Raw genomic sequence first — 20,986 nt, 5'->3', positions numbered from 1 at the left:
GCGCTGCAGGAAGCGGCCACCGAGCGGGGCGGAGCGGCCCCGGCCCCCGCCCCCGCCTTCAGCCCCGCTCCGCCCCGCTCAGCCCCGGGCTCCTCCGGCCGCACGGGTGGCGGTGGCCGCCCTGCCCCTGCCTGCCCCAAGGGGTCCCCCGCGGCCGGCGAGGCCCCCGCCGCCGCCGCCAGGTGGCGCTGGGCGCTGCGGGGCCCCGGCGCTGAGGGAGCGGCGGGGCTGGCGGCTGTGGCGGCGCGGGGACGGGGTGGGGAGAGAGGGGGCAAGCGCTCCTCGAGGTTTGGTATCGGCGGCAGCCGGCGTGTGACAGAATCACAGAATCATTAGGCTGGAAACGACCTCCAAGATCATCTGGTCCAACCATCCCCCTACCACCAATGTCACCCACTAAACCATGTCCCTAAGCACCACATCCAAACTTGCCTTGAATACCACCAGGGATGGGGACTACACCACCTCCCTGGGCAACCCCTCCCAATACCTGACTGCTCTTTCAGAGCAGAAATGTTTCCTAATTTCCAACCTGAACCTCCCCTGGCACAACTTGAGGCTATTCCCTCTAGTTCTATCACTAGTTACCTGCGAGAAGAGGCCGACCCCCCAGCTCCCCACAGCTTCCTTTCAGGCAGTTGAGAGCAATGAGGTCTCCCCTGAGCCTCCTCTTCAGACCAAACACCCCCAGTTCCCTCAGCCGCTCCTCACAGGACTTGTGTCCCAGGCCCTTCACCAGCTTCGCAGCCCTTCTCTGGACATGCTCCTCGATGTCCTTCTTGTGGTGAGGGGCCCAGAACTGAACACAGTACTCGAAGTGTGGCCTCACCAGAGCTGAGAACAGGGGCACTATCCCCTCCCTGGTCCTGCTGGCTGCATTATTCCCTGATGCAAGCCAGGATGCCATTGCCCTTCTTGGCCACCTGGGCACACTGCCGGCACAAGGGCTGGTGCTCTGGTGCCAGCAGGCCAGCACCTGCTGCAATATGAAAGGTGCCCTGGACTTTCATTTCAGCTAATGACAGAGTGGAGATGCAAAAATATCTAGGTTCAGTTCCTGGCTGACAGGAGTTTGCAAGCTATTGGAAACGTTTCCACTGCTGTTGGTAGGCTTTGGATCAGAACCTCAGTGATACGATGCATCTTTTCTGTTTCTCTGAGGTGAGGTTAGTTATTTTTCGCAGGGGCATGGGGAAGCAGAAAGCATATTTGTGTGACACTGAGATACCATATCAAGGGCAAGCACAGAAGACATAGAAATAAATACATGCTCTTTCTCACAGCCCACTGGAAAGACTAAAAAAAACACGTGGATCCAAGTATAAATTGGACATTTGTGTTCCTTTACCTCATGCAGACTAGAACCTGCATTATTTCCCCTTATAATTACACTGCAAACATTTGCACTCTAGTGTTGAAAGTACTGTCAGTGTCAGTATTCTGTAATTAAGTTTCAGATTAAGTTATGCTTCCTTGTGATCTCCATATTTATTCCTTTTACATCTATATCTCCTAACTTTCAGCAGCATGCTTGTGAAGTCTGTCTCTTACGTAAAGGTTAATGGGTGCTGGTTTTCTGGAGTCCTCGCTATAAGAGCGGAGCAAGCAAGCTGTTACATCGAAACTGCCTTTCATGCTTCCATTACCGTAAAAGGTCTTCTGCTTTGTACCATAAATATTTGTAACTTGTGGTCATAACTACCAGCTAGCTGTCCTCAAGTCTTGGAATGGTAACATCTTAAATATAACTAAGGTGTAATAAACTTAAATAATTCACAATTTTTCATCTTGACTTTATAATAAATGTGTGTTTAACGGTCTGGAATTACTTTAAACACAGTAATGTTCAATGCAGCCTCTGTCTTTCCATGAAATTTACCTGACCTCTATAGCTTTCAGGGGCCCAGAGAGAGAATTGTGCACATGCATGTCTTTATGCATGGGGTTATATCTGTGATGCCAGATCTTCAGCTGATATAAACTGTCATAGCTCTGTTGGTTTAAATAGAGCCTATGATTTACACAAGTTGAGGATCTGACTCATAGACCTCAGTAGGACTGTTCACATGTTTAAAGGTAATCAAGTATATAAGTGTTTGCAGGCTCAGAGCTGATTCAATTGGAATTTTCGTCCTAGTAAGTGCTGAACAAAGAGTAGTTTAGTCTCATATTACAGAAATATCCATTGCTAAGACTAAACCCTTGTAATCTAGCCTGCTAATGTCATACATACAAAATCATGTTAGATATTCAGACTGTTATTCAGCACAAATATCTTCATTTATAATAGGCAAATTATTTATTTATTTATTTTAATGTTTCAGATCAGATGCTGCTCTCATACCAGTCTAGAAACAACCTTCAAATATAAGAACCCAGCGCACTATGCAAATAAGGACAAAAGATTGTGATTATAAATAGGTTTGAACTCATATTTAAATACTTGGTCTGATTATATTTGGTAACATTTTCAGTGAAACTTTGTGCATTATATAAAATACTGCTGGTGTCATCTGACTCCTTTGATGCACTGCATTAAAATTCCTGTATCTGAGTAAATATCATGGAGTCAACTTTATTTCTCTTCTATTAATAGTTTGGAATTAGGTCACCATTCTTGTAAGGAAGAGCTAAGCCTGTACAGCTGATGTATGGGAAATTACCTGTATAAAAATGTTTGGATTTTTTCTCATGCTCACCTACAGTGACACGGTTCCTTCTCTATAATCAGTAATTTGACTATCTGTTCTGGTACATGTATTCTATACTGTCAGATTTTTGTAGATTCGTTTATAGTGACCCCTGCTGCAAAAGATTAAGACTGACATTTATCTAAACCTCTAAAAAGGCATTTACCCAATTATTTCAGAGTTCACTTCAAAAGAACTGAGCAGTTGTATATTCAAATTAAGTATATAAAATTTGAGACTCCCTAATTTGAATTATTTTGAATAAAATTAATCATACGAGGCTTTTTTTCTTCTCATAAATGTGCAGGATTTACTTTCAAATGCAATGCAATATAGTTACTAGTGAAATAGCTTTGCATGTCCCAGATGTAATGCCTGTTCTTTGTGTTACTGTTTTTTGATAAGGGTTAGACTTGACACCAGTAAATCATTGTCTGAACTGCTGTATGTTAATGTTTTTAGAGTTCCACTGAGAAAAGCACATACTTATGTTTATTCAGTACAGCAAAATTGGAGAAATAAATAAATAAATTAATTAATTAATTTTAAAAAAAAGCAGATTAAAGCATATAACCAAGTTTAAGCATTGATTAGCCTCTGGTTTCATAAGGACTTAAGTGTCAGCCTGTTCCAGTATTGCCCCATATAGAATGCTTTCTCAAGACTGGGCTCAAAAATTCTTCACTAGAAGGTAAGGGTACATGGTAATTTACCAGCAAAAATCCATCTGTGCTCTGCACTGGCCAGAAACCATACAGCCATTGCTGGTGCATCAATTAACCTGAACTAGTAGGCCCTGCTAATCAAGAGCTTGTGAGCTGTATCTTTATGCTATTATGGCCTAGCAATCTGGAGGGCGGACAAAATATGTTTATACTTGCTTGCAAAAGACACTCTGGGTATATCCACAGTAAAATCCTTCATCTGTGTGTTAGTGTAAATGTTATTTTACAAATACATATGCCTCATGTGTTGTTTGTTTTTTTAAGATGTGTTTAAAGAATATTATTTAGGCTTCAAAGCCAAACAAAAAAAGCATACTTAGAGCTACTTTGTTCTAAACTTTGCTACATTGTGCAAATATTTTCCAGTGAAGGTAGGCATCCCATTGAAAAATATGAAAATAATGTAGTGAAATAACCACAGGGAAACAAAATTAAAATGTTAGGAGCAATATGAACAGTATACCTTTCCCACACACTGAGTCCTTTGTTTTCCAGTCTCAGTAGCATTTTATTATGGCTGAATGCAATTTCTTGAGCCTGACAGAAAGGTAATAGCTAAACTGTGTGCACTTGTCTCATACCTTATATTACCAATGGGGCTTGAATCCAGTATCTTTTCCACAGTAGCTGTAGTTCAACGTAAAACCAGTGAAATTTGTCATTTTAGTGTAGGAATGATGGATTATGGGTCCTAACAGCGTTCAGTGGGAAGAAACACAGCACAGCTGCATTTCTTTCTCTTTTTCTGAGAACTGTAAAAATCATGCCACCTGAAGTTTCAGGAGGGCAGATGAACCAGTAGGGTTATGCACTGAGACTTACTCTCTCCTTGTGAACTGTCCTTCACACTGTTCCCAAAAATCGGCCACTGGGGGCAGATGCTGGATTACTTACGGTATGAGAGTGCAACCTGGTTCTTGGCCAGGTTGCAGGAACATGCTGTGGGTTGTATGGTCTGTTCTCAGGCTTCATAAAGAACGTCATCCATACTTCTGTTTCCCACCTCAGCACTTTGGCAGCTCCTGAGTTAGCTTCTCTTGCAGCCATTACTGCTGCTTTGGGGATGATGTGAGCTGAACCATGAGATGTTCGTGTGTTTTGTTATCATCTTGGCAGACTGACAAAAATTTCCTTAGGAGTGCAACTGGGAGAAGAGAACTGGTAATTTTTAACAATCTGTTTCTTACCAAAAGGTAGCAGAATGTCATGATACAGAAGTGTCTGCACACAGGGAAGGCCAGACAGACATGAGAATTCTGCCTGTGCCCTTAGCTTGTCAGACACAGGAAGGCCCCAGTCCAGAAGTGAGATAAGTGCATGAACCTCAGCTAATAAGCACTGCTGAGAAGCAGGGTATGTTAGTTTGGGCATGGTGCCACATTAACATGACTCTACATCTTCCAGACAGAAGCTAGCTTATGTCTGGGAAACTCAGAGCATGAGCAGAGCTTTCTTGCATCTGTCTGCACCTGTCTGTGTAGCCTTGCAGAAGGAAAAAGCAGTAATTTCCCGATTAATTAGCAAAGGCCTCTTGCAAGCAATGCAGACATAAAAGCCCAAAATATGCTCTTCAAAACCTTCTCAATTTCTCTTTGTCTTCAAGGCCTAGAAGAACATGGTGTGGAGTAATTTAGTCCACTGTCCACCTTGCCAATATACTCTCAAAATGCTTTTGTAATCCCCATCCGTTTTTGTTTTCTTCTGTTCCTTCCTGTCTTATATTTGTATTGAAAGGTCTCTGGGAGATAGACCATCTGACTGCCTGTACAAAACTATAGTGATGGTATACTCATCTGTGACTGACTTCTAAACACTATCGTGTGTCTAGCAGTGATACGTGTGATCTGTATTAAGTAGCTGTTAGATTTGGGACTGGTAATGTCTATCAGCAAAAGCCGGGATCTGTCAGGAAATAATTTTCACTGTATTCATATTTTCTACTTGCCAGCCATACAAGGCGCTGCTAGTTTTATTTGGCATGTGTTAGTGAGTGCTTGTAAATGAAAGCTCCATGTTAGTGTTACCTTCACCACTACTGCAAGGTTATTTCTTTAGTTAGAACTTGACTTTAGCCTATGCCCTGCCTATCCAGGATACTAACATATTATACTAAGATACAAATCCCACCAATGAAGGATATTGTGGTGGCTTTACCCTGCTGGGCAGCTAACCTCCACCACAGCCACTCTCTCATTCCCTCTCCTCACAGGAAAAGGGGAAGAAAATACAATGGAAAGGGCTCAAGGGACCAGGAAATCACTCACCAATTAATCGTCATGGGCAAAGCAGACACAGCGTAGGAAGATTAATATAATTTATTGCCTTTCAGTAGCAGACTAGGCCAATGAAAACTAAAAGCAAATTAAAAGCACCTTCCCCCCAAACACCCTCTTCCACCTCCTCCCACTGAGCAGCTCAGCGGAACAGAGAATGGGGGTTGTGTTCAGTCTATAGCACTTCATCTCCACTGCTCCTTCAGGGTCACTCTCTGCCCCTGCTCCACATGGGGTCCCTCCCACAGGATGCCATCTTTCCCGAACTGAGCTTTCGGGGGCTGCCCAAGGGCTGCCCCCCAACACGGCTCCATACCACGGTGTCGATCCCCCAGGAGCAAACTGCTCCAGCACGGGTCCCCCACAGGTGGGCGGCAGGTCCCCCCAGATCCCCTGCTCCTGAGTGGGCTCCTCTCCATGGGCTGCAGCCTCCTCCAGGCCACATCCACCTGCTCCACCAGGGGCCTCTCCACAGGCAGCGGGGGAACTGCTGCTGCCTGCCTCGAGCACCTCCTGCCCTCCTGCGGCACTCACCTTGGGGCTACAGGGCTGCTTCTTGCTCCTTGCTCTCTCAGCTGCTGTTGAGCAGCAGTTTGTTTGTTTGTTTTTCCTTTTCTTAAATCCACTCTCATAGAGGTGCAAACAACATCATTTACTTGCTCAGCTCTGGCCAGTGGTGGGTCCCTTTAGAGCCATCTGAAACTGGCCCTTATCTAATATAGGGCAGCTTCTGGAATCTTCTCACAGAGGCCACCCCTTCAGGCCCTGCTACCAAACCCTTGTCATGTAAACCCAATATAAACATGAATGCCTCCCAGTCTTCTACGTATTTATCACATTGCCATCTCAGAATGGGGGTCCTCCATGCTTAGATCCTAAGTTCCACTTTGAAGAAGACACTGCAACCAGGTTTCTTAGTCCAACTCCAGATACACCAAATGTACTGGCCATTGCTACGTGGCCATTGCTCTCTACGTGTTTCCAACAGCTCTAATTTATGTGTGGATGAGGCCAAATGAATGGTCCATATGATATGGAGTCCTTGTGCACACGTGCAGCCAGTCAGAAATAACAAATTGGCTGCGTATGAGCGGAAACACCTATTGTCAGAGTGTGTTTGAAAAGCTTCTGAATTGTTTCGGAAAGCACTGGTATTTCTCCTCACAACATCATTTCCCTGTTTTGGAGCATGTGTAGACACAGGCAACGTAAGTGATTTGTGCAAAGGTACAGAACCATATCTTGCATTTTCAAACCCCGTTGCCATTCCATACATTATCTGTTAACTATACAGCTGCACTAAGATAGTGTGGCTCTTCTGCTGATTGATCCTGGCAACTGTTTTGCAGAATGACTCCTGAAGCTCCATTACATGGTAATACATCGAGACTATATATCTAAGGGAATGGAAAAAATAAGTCTTTGAAGGAAGGTAAGGGATATGAAAGGATGTTTAGACTGAAGTATAGGCTGTTGTCCCGGGGTTACCACACGCATCTAATTCAAAGGAGACAGTCTCTTCAGAATCAGAAGTAAACAATGGCTTAGTGATTGCTAGAGGGCAATTCTACTTCTGTAGAAGTCAGTTCTGATTTCTGTAAATAAACATGCTTAAGATTATAGTAAACTTTTTTTTTTTTTTTGACTAAAGTACTTCACTCAAAGTTAGCCCACTGGAACAGCAAAACCCACTATTCCTGTAATATTACCATATAAAAGCCTTTATCCTGTTTATTTTACCCTATGCATTTTTCTATATGTGTTTGCCTATCAGTTCTCTGTACATGGGACTAGAAAGTCTGAGAGACAGCTCAGAGTCTCAGTTTCCTTTGTTGACTCTGTCAAAGCACCCAGGCCAGGACCTTCAACAGCCACAAGGCCATGTGTCTCATTATGGTCAGATTAAATCCATCTCTTCTGAAAACAGGAGATGATGTTGCCAAGTCGAGTGGCCTCAAAATGTGTGCATTATTCCCATCTGTTCGAACAGCAGTTAAGTGCTTACAAATTGATCAGATGCTTTCAGCAAGATATGAAAAGGGCTTTGGTCTAGGGAACATTAATCTGAATCTCAGATTCAATTTCCTCTTCTACTACACATGCCCTGTGTGACCTCGAAGATTTGTTTTTTCTGTGCATCAGTTCCTCATCAGTAAAATGGGTTACCAATAATGTTTTCCAAAGGGGTGTATGAGAGTAAATAATGACCATGAGATGCTCAGATGTTAGCACAGAAGAGTCTTGGATTTTAGTAACTGCAGATTTTACAGGAAAACTCCTGTCAGAAAAATTTTGAGCAGTTCCAGCACATTGACAGTAACAGTATCTGTTTGCTTCTTGCCTGTTACTTATTGGCAGAATAGTTTATACAGACATACTTACACAGTTCTTATGAAGCAATCTGTGGATAATTTTGAAATGAGAAAGTTTGTATATAGTCAAAATGTATTCTTAGTAATACATACCATGACACAAGTGCTCATTTAGAGAACTTTATTTCTCAGTCATCATTTCCCCTCCTTGCCCATCTTCAGAAGCAAGCTGGTATTTTAAAATTCTGAAGATTTTAAGAAGCTTTTATGCATGTGTCCAAGTCCACATTACCATAAAGATCAAAATAAAAGTTACTTAAGGCCTTTATCACATGCCTGAAATTCCACTGTCTTTGGCAGAGATGTGGCTGGAGATTGATTAGCCTGGTTCTAGGGCTGAACTGAGGAGGATATAACTCTTTGCTGAAGGGAATACAGAAGACACACACACACACACACACACACACACACACTTATATTTCCCTTTATATCCAGCAGTTCTGAAATGGATGACTGCAGCCAACAGCTACCATTAGAAGACCATGCTAAACCATGGCATGTCTGGCCCTTTGTGAAGTCAGAGCTTGCTTTCTGATTGTGATTATAACACATGTAAGTCTTCTTACTAGTATGGCAGCCTTAATTTTTGTTAAAAATACTTCAAAAGTGGTTTTATTGGGAATGCTAGTGACTGTTCTTTCAAATAATTGCAGTCTGTCTTGCTGATTCAGTCACAAAATCTGTTCAGTTTGAAGTTTGTAAAGGATTTTGTCACCAGGCCAAAACTTTGGACAAAACATAAATGTATTTAATGCCTCATCCTTGCTAAATCTAAAGCAATGATGTTAGGTTCAAGAAACAGCAATCCAGCAACAATTTTTGTTTGATAGGAACAACGGGCCTAGAAAATGGGCAGGTTTGTTACTTGCATTTGTCTTTTTTATCCTGCACCATAGCAGATCATTCATTCTCTGGCAAAAAGTTCCAAGGATTCCAGTGAATGGATAATGTTGACACATAAAACTTGGTTGCTATTTTTGTGAAGTAACTATTACAGTAACTAACTATATATAGACAGAAGTAATTGCTTCTGTAAATAAAATACCAGTGAACACATTACAAGGTTAAAGAGAAACTTTGAGCTTCCATCACATCTATTTGCTGACTCCCACCCATATACACACTACGACTTTGCAGTCATAGTTCTGCATTGCCCTGAGAATTAATTTAGGATGTACTTGGCAAATAATACTTCCTCACATTCCTAAATGAAGTGTTCTTCCAACAACAGATTTGGATGTATTATTTAGACAATATCATTTTGAAACTCCCACTCTTTAAAAAGTCTCTTTAAAATGGCAATTATAAGTAGTGAAAGTGAGGTAAATTGCTAGCAGATTAGATTAGAAGTGATGCATCTTAATACATGCATGATCAATCCTTGAGAGGGAAAGTGTTATGAAATAACTTGAAGACCATACTGCTAGTAGGAAGAGGCACTAGTTAAATATCTCTGTAAGTAGCTTTACAGTGATCTCTTCCTTTCAGTGAAGAAGAATCATTGCCCACAAAGAGTGAAGGGTTTGTTTGCTAATTCTGCCAAAACCAGAAAGCCTACTCATCCTTTATACCTTTTATTCATAGGGATTTAACAAGCTCATATGAGAAATACAGAGCACCTACAGAAGAGTTTGAAAGACCTTGTGTTTTTTGTTTTTTTTTTTTTTTTCTTTTCTAATGTGTGATTATTGAGACAAAGCTTTGTTTGCATATGGACCCTTCAGAAAGAACACAAGCCTATTCCTATGAAATACCTTTTGCTGATTCAGTCCTTATACTATTAATGTTGTTACTATTAATGTTATCATAGCAACTGGGAGCTGCTGTGATGGAGCAGGATCCTACTAAGCTGTGTGCCAAACAGCAGAAAAAAAGCAGATGACTACTGGCACATTTGCAAGTGTCACAGTAAAGGAGGGTTTTGGGTTCTGAAGCACAGTGGGTAGTTGGGCAGGTGTCTCCTAGGCATAAGGGCAAGGTAAGAAATTCACTACCGTACTTGAATCAAAATGTAAGAGAGAAGCTTTGCCTGCTTGTAAAAGACAGTGGTCAGAGAAGGGTGTTGACTTCTTGTTAGGAAGGAGAGATAGTGAGGCAGAGTTGGGATAGGCTGTGTAGGAACCTGAAGGTGTGAAAATCAACAATTCGAGTTTACACAAACAGGAATAAATGAGAGCAAAAAGTATTTGCTATAGGCAACAGACTACACAAACCTTTACAACATTATGAATGAACAGGAGGGGTGCAGGAATACATCTGTCAAAACCCAGAAAGCAGGGTGTTGCTTAATTGTATCTTGGACAAGCTGTGATTGAAGATCTTATTGCTGAAAAAAATTAGCAAGACAAACTCTGAAGATAATTCAACGTAGAAGTTGATGCCTATGCTATTAGACTTGACAGTAGTGTGACAAGAAAGAAGATAACAAGAAAGGTTCACTATGGGAAACAAAATCATATTAGCTTGTTCGTCTCTTTGTGCTTGAGTAAGTTTGCAGTAATTCAACATCAGTCCTGTCCTGTGTCCCCTGTCATCCCCTCCCTTCCCCCCACCTTTCCTGTCCCCCGTCCCCCAAGAAGTTTGCAGAAGTTTGTGTTCTCAACTTGTTGTCAAACAAAATAATGTCAAGTAACAATCAATTCTTCAGTGGTGTTGCTTCTGTAACAACAGTAATAAATACTGCTGATGGGTGATCCCAGTAGTATCCCAGCTGTAAATAGACACACTAGTAAAAGATCACAGAATCACAGAATCATTAAGATTGGAAAAGACCTCCAGGATCATCCAGTCCAACCATTCCCCTACCACCAATGTCACCCACTAAACCATGTCCCTAGATGGGATGCTCCCATTACTCCCCATTTGTCCTCTTCCCCACTACTGTGTATCTTTCATTTCTTCCTCCCTTTTCTCTCCCAGAGGCATGGTGAGGTAACTGACGATAGCTCCAGTGGAGAAGAGAGAAAAAAAAGGAATCTAAGCTGCCCAAGTTTCATGTCCCTATAGCTCTGGAGACCTGAATGAGGAGTATGCCCCTGTATCAGCCTGGGCTGCTGCACTCTACCACATACAGACAGGTCTAACAAACAGAGCAGGTGGATTGAAGACTGCGCAGTTGATAACAGGAGAGAAAGAGCTCAGGGCCCCTAAAATTTCATGTCGCAGCCCTTATTCTGAAGATTTTGCAGTGTTACAGTATTTGTTAGGTTCATGATATATTTTCATATCAATGCAATAAATATTCAAACGTTGTTACCCACTGTAAGTACCAGCAGTAAATGCAGACTGGGCTCTGATTCTGATCATACATCTGTAGAAACATTATTTCAGCACCACTTTTCACCTGTCTAGGGAAAGTTGCACGGTCAAAGTACTAGCTTACCAGTACTACAAACTGCTAAAATTGTTACTTACTAGATGGTAGGCTATTATTGGGTAGCGTTACATCAGATCAGCTGTATTTAGTGAAAATAAATTTAATATGTATGATCACCAGTTTCACATAAAAAGGCTATCACAGGGATTGGAGGTACTGATGTAAGTATATGTAATCTTTCACTCCCACAAGAGCTTTGGGAAGGTGTTTTGTAACACAGGAAGGTATGGCTACTTTTAACAGGCGCTTGAAGGACAACTCTAGAAAGCATTCCTGTCTAGGAGAGTTCCCAGGAACATGCTTAACTTTAACCATACAGTGTAATCAATCCTGCATTTCCTGCCTGTTCAGGATGGGACAGATTTGTACCTTTCCCTTGCAATACTTGTACCCTCCCACTGTGGTAACTCACTACTTTTTATCTCCCCTGTCTTCAGCTTGAACTGAAGGGCTCTGACCTCACTTACATCAAGTGGAGAAGCAGTTCACAAAACCACCTATGCACCACATGCCCTTTTTTATTCTGAAGCATTTTGCTGAAGTTACAGATGTCTTTTAACGTGAGCTTATGCATTACTACAAAGCTTCATAGCTTCAAAACAGCTGTGATATGACTACTGATTGTCTCTTGAAGTAAATAAGCCCTTTCCTGCTAAGCTAGAAAAAGATCTCTAAAAAGGGTATTTCAGACAGCTTAGTAATGTCAATAATGATATTATCATCCACTTCATGCAATCCACTAATAAGGAAGAGAAGAGAAACATCCACGTTATGGGAAAAGGCAAGAGGCACTATGTCAAAGCTTGACAACTTCAAACACCTTGAATGCTGTCTTTCACCAGTAGCTTTGTATTCCCAAAAGTATTAAGTTTCAGTGCAAGACTTCAACTGTTACAGTAGTAATCCAATGGATGAAATAAGATTAAGGTTTTTTCACTCAAACAGTCCCAGGCGTGAAATATTTGAACTCCCTCTCTCTTCTATTTTTCTGTTTCCCTGATAGATATTCACATAGATCCAGTTGTAGGGTAGAGGCCTAAACTTCCATGTCAGCAGAAGACACCTGAACTCTTTCCAAAAACACAAATTAGAGGTCGTTTAAGTTAGGTATTCAAATCCACTGTATTTCAGTAAAGCGCTATAACTTTAAAAGGTGCTAAGTACAATGGGAGCTTTAATTCATGACCTTGTCAACAGCCCCATTTACCAGAACCATAACATTTAGATACCTATGGGCATCTGCCATTGTTGGCTTCTGTCCCTTTAGAGTGAGAAAAAACAAGTAAACAAACAAACAAACCAAACCAAAACAAACAAACAAAAATAAAAAATGAAAACCTGTGCAAAGTTTTAAGGGAAATATCTCATTTAACACTTACAACTTTGAAATAATTGTATTCATTTTTTCCACATTTGGCATTTCTTAGATCCCAACTAAATTAAAAACAAACAAAACCACCCAAATACAACAACAACAAAACACTAAGTTTTTGTCTTCTGACATTACTGAACTATTCAGGCATAAAATATGCTACTGAAACATCTGAAAAAGGCTATGTTATTAATACACACATAACTCAAATGTTTGGAGTGATATTAGTCAAACTTTTATATATATATAAAAAAAAAAAAAAATCAGGAAAAGCTGGACAAGTTTCAGTCCAGAAGACATAAGGTTATGAGAACATCAGCAGACTTGGTAAAATGTTTTAGAATCAAAGATGATGTTCTACTTTGATTATACTGTTTCCGTGATAATAAACGCTTAGTAAATATAAAACCACACTTCAGTTTTTAACCTGATTGCTTACACCCTTTTCCTCCTCTCTCCCATATTACTCCCTACTCTATATAGCAGCTTTCTGTATTTTGGAGCAAGTGTAAGCTACCTCTAAATGTTGTAGGAAGAATTACGTAAAGGAACAGTCTTCCTTAAATTTATAAATAAATATTTAATCTGATAAAGTAGCAACATTTCTATGTTGGCTACATATAGTGTAAAAAAAATCAAAGAGTGGATCATAAGAGCACAAACCAGAAATCTTACTTTGAAAGGGTTAGAAAGATATGTAAATATCAGCATAAACAGATTAAAACAAATAAATATGGGAAAATGAAAGTGAAGCAGCAACTGATCTGTATGTATATAAACTGTTCATTTTTTGTTTTATAAAGAACAAGGTATTGTGAGCACTGCGGTACCTAGGAGAAAAGTAGAGTAATTCAGAAGCAGCAACAGTATTTTCTCTATTCTACTTTTTAAGCATCACATCTAGTCCTCTAGATGGAGTGATTTTCTTCCACTTCCAGCAAGGATAGGACACCACATTCCCTAAGCTCAGACAGAATATTAACACCAGGGATACTGAGGGTCTCCCAAGGGTCTCCTTCAGTTATAATAATATTAGAGATGGAAAATATTTTTGGTGGATAGCACTTCACAGAAATGCCTTTATGATCATGACATATGTTGTCATCCAATTACTTTGAAAGTTACAGTCAGAACAGAAAAATACACAATGTTTTTATTAATATTTAATATTTTTTTCAAAGAAACATTGTAACAAAACTAATTTGACCACTTTAATTGACATTCAGACTATCTGGAAATAATCAGACAATTTTGTTCTAGCTTGGATTTGTTGAAAGTCATCAGCCATATATTTGACTCATTTAAATGGGTTATTTAATTATTTATTTGAATTTTCATCAGCAGCATTAGGACAAATATCCCCCTATTATTTTGTTTAAATTCAGATAGCAAGAAATAACTGATGTAACTGTATGAGATTTAGATTAAGGTAAGTAGTTCTCACAAGTTTATTTTAGAACATCTGCTCTTCTGCTTTCCATAAAACAAAAACTAAACAAAACAACAACAAAAAAACTTTTTTTTTTTTCTTTAAACTTTAAATTCCATGGCAGATTATTTTCAATTGAGAGCCAGATTGGTTTCAGATACTGAACATTTGTAGTCTGTGGTATTCCTTTTTTTTGTTTGTTTGGTTTTTTTTTGTTTGTTTGTTTTGTCCCCAAATGTTTGCCATGTCCAAAAGCTGAAATATTTATGATTTATGGTAGAGAGCAAAAGAATACTTCTTAGACGTTATCTGCTAAACACAGATACATTTAGACATATTTCTAAATATATTTAGATCAAATTGAACCAAACCAAATTAAACCACCCTCTTACTTGATTTTTCATACGGAAGACAATCTGTTTTCTAATTGGATCAAATATAAATTTTCTTTGCCTTTATAGAACAGCCATCAAAACCCAAAATGAAAATATGAAATTCAAGAGGATGCTTTGAGGGTGGAAGATTTATAGAAAGCTAATGAAGTTCCAGAGGTATAATTACTAGCCATGTAATACTAACTCAGATCTGTTGTGCTTTGCTTGGGTTCAGTTTACTTTGATGGAAGTGGATCATGTGTTGTCTTGCCAGAAAAGTTCTGCTTCATAGGTTCGCATCTTTTGTTTTTGACTTGTCTTGGACTGCATTAGGAGAAACTGGGATTTCACTGCAGGATGAAATTATTCACATTAGTTTTGTTACTGAGAGCTTCTGCAACCCAGTACAGAAAAGGCTAAGAAAAACAGATGAAGCTTTTAAATGGACAGATGGACAGATGTTCTGGACACGTGAATGCAGAACAATAAATGGGGTATGACAAACTCACAGCCACACCCACAAACATAAAGAGGAAAGAAAAGTAACATAAACTGAGGAGGGGTAGTTGTGACCAGGTAATCCTTTATGTCTTTATTCTGTATGTGAACTCTGAAGTCATGAGTCATGTTAGTTTAGCGCTCAACTGTTTTCTGCTCCGTGCTTGCCATTAGAGGCCCATTAGGCATCAGCATGTGGGAAAAGATCTTTCTGTCAGTCCACACCTTAACATTTTCTCCCAGCATTGACTTCTTCCATCCGTAATGAACAGTATGTCAGAGCAATAACCATTGCTGGACTGTCCATGTCTTAAAAGAACTGTCACCTATACTAGGAAATTAAGCTTGGTTTTAAACACTTAAAAGAAATCAATATTATGGAATTGTGTAGCTAGATACTTTTCAGTTCTCCAAAGACAGGTGCAGAAATAAGTCTCCTGAAGAGTCCTGTATGCTGACATCTAGGTTGTATAGTGTTACACACATATGTTCGGGTCTTTTGAGGCTTTGGCCAGCATTGTAACTGGTTAATGATGGAAGGCAGAAAACAAAGCGCAGCACGTCCTACATGTCCTGAATGGCAATACTCCAAATAATGTAAATCATTACATCACTTCTTTATTATGCCTTGCATTATCAATTTAAAAAGTGTGAATTCTTGAGTACTACCGTGGGAAAAAGCTGGAGGAAGGCTGTGGGAATTGTGAGATACGGATTTTATTAATGACTGTTAATGACTTCACATGTGATTTTAAGCAGGTAATTAGGACTAAATGCTCAAACTATCCACTTTACTTCAGAAACCTAATATATCTCATCAGATATTTCACAATTAAAACACTCAAAATTCAGAGGCACTTCCAATATGTAGCCCTTTAATCATTCTCTTTCTCAGTCCTCTTCTCTGTGGTAATAGTACCTAATTTTGAAAAGCAAGTTCTTGCTTTTACTTGCTATTGTATAGTAATATTGCTATTACTAAACTGTTGCATAATTTAAAGTCATAGGATTTAAAAAAAAAAAAGCTGGTAATGGTAGTTATAGCTTGGGCACGCTTATTAGTCAGCTACAACTTATCAACAGTGAAGTAAGTTTGCCTTGGAGTGTCACACATAATAGTGACAGAGACTCCAAACCTGGTACAGGGTTCTGGGGGATAGCAGGATGAATCTCAGCAATGCTTCAGTAAAGTCCATGTACCCTGCCACTGTTCTCAGGGACCTTACTACATTGTGTAAGGGCCAAATCAAGAGCAAATATCAAGTTGCTCTGACTCAGAGTTTCCCTTATTTTTGAAATTTCTTCTGGTGTGCTCACACTGAATATTAGTTCAAAATAATCTTTAAATGACTGTTTCCTTTGACTGCAGAGCAAATGCCCTAGCAGACCTCCAGAAGTACCAAAGTTAAAACTTGCAGAACTTCCAGTGCAGACCACTCATTCCAGATTCTGATCTTGATTACATCGCTGTAGATCTATTGTTTCCCCATTGTAGTTAATGGTGCTTTTTCAGTACAACATTTGTGTTCTTGGCATTAGATAGAGTCTGCCCACAAACATAACTCAAACACATTAACATTTTACAAGGTAGATGGAACACCTGCATCTAGTTTTGTATGAGCTGCTGTCTTTATCCACTTTAGCAGAACAATAGGCCTTTCAGCCTGTTCTCTATCCTAAAGTATGTTTTCTAGTTTGCACTCATGTACTGTATGAGAAAATCAGAGAGAAAATTGCATTTCCTGGAGGCAAAAACACTCAAATTCACTCAGAGAGTTTTGTTTTTGTGAAGTCTACCTCAAATGTGGAACAGTTTCCAGTAGGAACTGTAGTACTCTACAGATAGAAATAAAAAGAGCAGAAACCAACAGGGATATGGATAAATGACAACCAATCCCAAAGCACAGTTTGTGTCTAGACTTGTGTTGGGGGGCTGTGACAAGTGGTGTGACCTGAGGACTAACTTTCCTATGACGAGAGTGATTGCATTTAGCTACAGGCCGTGCTCCTCCTCACCTGAAATTGCTTAGCTGGCAGAGGAAAGGAATTAAAAGACCCCATTTTTTACCCTACTTACTCTCATGGTGGTTTTCACTTGTTTATTCATTTGTTTTTATGACACAGAAATATTCCTTCAAGCAGCATGTATACTGGATTTTTCTGTTTTCTTTTTCTTTTTTTTCCCCCTTTTTTTCTTTTTTTTTTTTCTTTTTCTGTGTGCTGCTCAAGAAAGCAACAGGAAAAGTTGCCTGGACAGATAAGGCTGAAGTTCATGTTGCTTTTCTCTTCTGGCCCTGGTGCAGAGAATGAGCTGTACCTTTAGAAAAACATTTCATCCAAGGCTCACCTGATACATTTAGAGGGGCTGATTTAAGACAAGAGGGTCTCTCTCACATCCTGATCCTTTCTAGAATTCTCTGCAAGGTGGTGCAACTCCTTGTCCCTCTGTCCCAAAGTTATTCCAAGCAAAGACAATCCTACTGTGTCTGAATATCAACAAGTTCCTATTATAGTCCAGAGCAATGTCAGAGCACTTGTATCCTGCAACTTTCCCTGCTCAAGAAACCTGCTGTAAATTCTCGAGATGATAAACTAAGAAGAAATCACATCTGGGTTTTACCCTTCACAAGTTTCTACATCAACTCCATGTCTAGAATAGCAACAATCCTGTGAACTGCAAGCCCACAGCAAATGCTGCCAACAAGGAAAGCTATGTATGTGAAGGCTGCGAAGATATATGTACTAGACCAAGTGGAAGCCTATTTATATATTTGGGCTACATTTCCAATACTGAAATACCACTGCATTTTACCAGAGAGCTGTTAGAGTGCTAAAGCTTTTTATACAAGTATAATAAAATCACAATTTAAAAAAAAAAAAAAAAAGTATACATGTATATATAATAAAATCATAATGGTGAGAGTCCTTGGCACAGCTGTGTTTGTTTAGGATCAAACTGCTCTACAGCCCCGATGAGGTGAGCCAGAAGTCTCTAGTCTAGATGTGACCTAAGCATATGTTCTGCAACTGGAGGTATGTTTTTGTAACACATGCAGATATGCCCAAGCTGGCTCTAATCTATCTAGCTCAGATAAGAACTGCTAGAAGGGTGTGATATCATAGGTTTCAGTCTTGGCTAGCAAACCAGGTACATACCTAAATTCAGGATGACTCGTAGCCACTGTGCTGAAGTCACTACATCTGCCAGAACTAGGTAACTTAACACTGCAAATCCCACAATCCTGTATCAGTCGCAATGCAGATATATTTTGAAAGACTTACATGTATTCCCAATGAAAGCTAAGAAATTGAGGCAGAGTTTAGTATGTTCTTTTAAAAGTGGTTGGGAAAAGTACCAAAAGTATAATTAAACTAGAGAGAGTTGGAGAGCATTAATCACACGCTGAAAAGCTCTCTTTTGCTAAGACATTTCACAGAGAGCACTAGGAGTGCCTTAAGTAACTTCCTCAGGTACATGCTTTGCAAGTGAAGAATAAATTACCAGGAAATTGGCTGGACACAAGGAAAGAGGTTGGAATGGAGCTGGAAGCTGAACCAAGCTCAGTGAGACTGGATCTTTTCTTCATCTTTAGAAAAGGTGAATTAGTTGTTGGTATACCCTAAAGATTATCTGCAGCATGTCAAGAGCAAAAATGCTCTTGAGGATGCCTTTTTCCATAACTGCATGACAAAAAATAGATATCTAAATAATCATTTGACTTTTAATGATATTCAGCATTTGCCAGCAGACTTTGATTGGAGTGATTTCTTTCCATGAAGGGACTAATCCCACTAACACTCAACTATTTCACTTGCGTAAGTATATCCATTAAATTCAGAGTAATTCAGTGGACATAGTAATACTTATGCACATCTTCACATACATGATGCTTTGAATGTGTTTACTGTGGATTCAGAGACAAAATTTCACCAGGTTTATAACTTCAGTTCTGTCTTTTGTTTCATTTTTGATATAAATATGTTTTTGAAAATCTTTCCTTGCATGCAAGCCTGATTTTATTCTGCTTGTAACTATTTAGTACAACTTTAAGAAATGATGCTCCTTTTAGCATTAAAAGAAAACAAAATCTCCTCTCATTCTTTCATATTGCTGTACTTGGAAAGTTCAGAAAATACACTGACATTTCTCAAAGGGTGAAAAGGTTCTTCATGAAAGCACTAGAAACTGAAATAAGCATCAATTTCATAAAGACTAAGCGAGATATATTCCTCTTCCATTTGGACTGTAGAAAAAAGAATCCTCTTGAAACCACAGAACTATTTATCAACTTTGGGCAAGAACACCATCGAAGCATTTGCAATAGTGGCTCTGTGTACAGCCCATTCCTGACAGGACTTTACAGACTCCCTCCACCAGATAGTGCTGTTTCTCTACAGAGCTCGGTAGGATTCGTAGGCCATGGAAAGGTCAGGGGCTGACTCAAGGTAACAAGCTGCCTACAGCTTACTCGTTCCCTCCATTTCACTGCCACTGTAAATGAAACAGAGAAGGCAGAGACTGACGGGTTTGAAGGAGTAAAAGCAGATATTGAAAAAGGATGTTTGTAGCTGACCGCATGCTGTTGTTTCCAGCTTTGCTATCTGCTACAAGTCTTTCCTAAATTAAGGATGGTATTAGGTACTGATGCATAACAAACTGCTTTTACCATTTCTTCAGGGTCTTTTTCTTACAACTTGGCAACACATCCTGAAAAAAACAGTTTCCTGTCAAGTAATAGCCTGGACTGGAATGATATTAACAAAAAATCAAAACACAACCTGCAGTCAGTGCTGCTTGTGAGCCGTGTAGGCTGTGAGCAGGCCTAACATAAATCTAGGTGCATTTTGATCTCACAGGCAGAGAGTGCTGAGCAGAGGTGAATGTTACTTCTGGGAAGCAGATGGATTTCCTTAACTGGTCCTGAGTGTAGGTGCCCTGTAGCCAGCTTCTAGATCCTTAACAAAAACAAATAAATAAAAAATGCGGCAACAGCTATGAAGATTACCAAAAGTACGAATAAACTACAATGCATAGTTTACCACTCTGCTGTAGCCTTTGCAATAGAATAAAGAAATGCAGGTAGAGTGCTTTTTATTGCCTTTCTGCAGCAGAATTATTGCACGTGCTTTACTTTGTTGTCCTTACCCCCCTGTGATAAGTAGAAGGAATAGCATTTGTTCTTCACTTCTTGAAGAACCAAATTCCTTCGAACCTACAAGAGGACAGAAAATAAAACCAAGTAACAAATCCTGAAATATCTTTCAAGTGGAAAACATTACCTACAGTTGGAATACCTTTGTTGCCTGTTACTTAGAATTTTTGAGACCGCTGGGCCAATTTTTCTCATGACCTTTGCGGGAAGTATCGTAACTTTGTTCACTGTACCTGAATTACTGGATTTTAAAAATATTGTTCTCAGTTCTTTTGGTAAATTAATAACTTCTTAGTGTAAAAGTTTGCACAACATATAGAAGTTTTCTCATTATTTTTTTTTAATATATACATATGTACATTTAAAAATTAAAATGGTGTAAGGTACATGTATTTTCCTAGCCAGTGTAAGGATGGAATGGTATGATCCTAAGTGTGTTTGCAAATCCATATTCATGCAGGCAGTCTTACAAAAAATGTCATGTGAAATCAAACCTTAGCTTGTTTCAGTGCATGGAAAAGAGTAGATGGGTTAAATTAAACAGTAGGGCCTAGTTGTGTATGCAGTAGATTACAGATGTAATTAAGCAAATATAAGATTTATTAATATTACTTTGTGTATTGTATTAATAGTCTGATTTATTCAGACTTGCAATATGCATGTGTGATCTTACAGAGATGTTAGGTTATTAAACTCACCATGGAGACTGTGTTTACCTAAATCT

This window comes from Anas platyrhynchos, chromosome 3 (genome assembly GCF_047663525.1).
Source record: "Anas platyrhynchos isolate ZD024472 breed Pekin duck chromosome 3, IASCAAS_PekinDuck_T2T, whole genome shotgun sequence".
Taxonomy (NCBI): domain Eukaryota; kingdom Metazoa; phylum Chordata; class Aves; order Anseriformes; family Anatidae; genus Anas; species Anas platyrhynchos.
The sequence above is the reverse complement of the archived record's forward strand: the minus strand, read 5'-3'. Positions refer to the sequence as shown.